Source organism: Lactuca virosa, chromosome 5, assembly GCF_052849685.1.
Source record: "Lactuca virosa cultivar CGN04683 chromosome 5, Lactuca_virosa_CGN04683_v6, whole genome shotgun sequence".
NCBI classification, from domain to species: domain Eukaryota; kingdom Viridiplantae; phylum Streptophyta; class Magnoliopsida; order Asterales; family Asteraceae; genus Lactuca; species Lactuca virosa.
In genome coordinates, this window is record NC_136430.1 from 309,851,622 (window position 1) to 309,852,980 (window position 1,359).

At 41.9% G+C, this 1,359-nt stretch overlaps 1 non-coding gene across 1 annotated transcript; it reads left to right on the top strand.

Annotated features, from left to right (window-relative positions):
• The first annotated feature begins 919 nt into the window (after window positions 1-919).
• On the top strand, window positions 920-1,026 carry LOC145117948 (small nucleolar RNA R71). The gene has a single exon (XR_013712939.1). It is a non-coding gene; the product is annotated as a small nucleolar RNA R71 (small nucleolar RNA).
• The last annotated feature ends 333 nt before the right edge of the window (window positions 1,027-1,359 follow it).

A 1,359-nucleotide genomic window follows, 5' to 3' on the forward strand; every position in this document is an offset into this window, starting at 1 on the left:
GTTCCAGTGGGCTCAACTTATCTCAAGAAGGATAAGGTAGTGGTGGCTGATATGACTTGATGGAAGAAGTTTGAATGTTGTTCTGTTGGGGCCGCAACGTGACATTATTCTCGTCCTTCGCTACTTTTGGCTGCGGATCGGGCTGCCTTGTGGCTGCATTGAGGATCACCAAAGGCTTAGAATTAATGTCTTCTTCAGTAGATATTTCCATGACATGAGGTTGCGGTTTTAGCTCAGACTTGCTAAGAATTAGTCGTTCGTGCACAAGTTTGGTCAATATCCCGACTTGAGTCTCTATATTTGAGATGGAGGCTTGTTGATTTCTCAATGTAGCATTGGTATCATCATGCCTCTTCTCACTAACTTCCATAAACCTATTCAACATTAATTCAAAGTCGGGTTTCTTGTCGGGTGGTGGTTGTTCTTTTTGTTAAAAGCCTCACTCTGTTTGCCTATACTTCTCTTCTTTCCCTTTCTTGTATTCTTCGTATGGAAACCACTCCTTCTTAGGCTCCCTCCAATCTTCATCATACATATCCACATTCGGATAAGAAACTTGAGCCTTCCGATTCCCGTTATCGTCTAGATCACAATCCTTTGTTAAATGTGGCACATGACAATTTTCACAATCCACTTGTATAGTGTGTATGGATTGACCCATCTTTGTCATACTCCTATCCGTATTATCAAGCTTTTCCATCACCGCTGCTAAGTTTTCCGAAGCTCCATCTCCATTTACGTTTCCTCTCATCACATCTTCTCCAGGGTTATGATATTCTCGCGAATGTTTGGTGAATTCTTCGATGAGAGCCTTGTTAGTCATCAGGTCCTTTTTGTCATGGGTCGCTGAGAGTCTAGGAGTTGCCTTTTGGTAACGTTTATTTCATCATAGAAACTGGATATCTCTTGTTGCACATTAAGGTCGTGTTGAGGGTAATTCCTTATCATTCGCTTGTACCTCTCCCAAGCTTCGTACAGAGATTCACTATCATGTTGTTGGAAGTTTGCGATATTATTTTTCAAATTAGACATTATTGAAGATGGACTAAACTGTTGAATGAATTGGGTTCGTAAGTTGGCACATGTCATGATCGCTCCGGGTGGAAGTGGTTTAAGCTAATCCTTAGCTGCTCCTTTGAATGTCACTAGAAGCATTCATAACAATACCACATCGCGTGAAACGTTTGGCACGTTGAAGTAGTTCACGATATCCAACACTTCATCGATATGCTTGTAGGCGTCCTCGTGGTCTTTCCCATATAATGGAATATCTTTGAGCATAGAGAGATTGTGTCCCTTTAGCTCGAAGTTCGTCTATTCTGGAATCTCTAGTGGCACAAGAACCGGCCCGTTGTCATT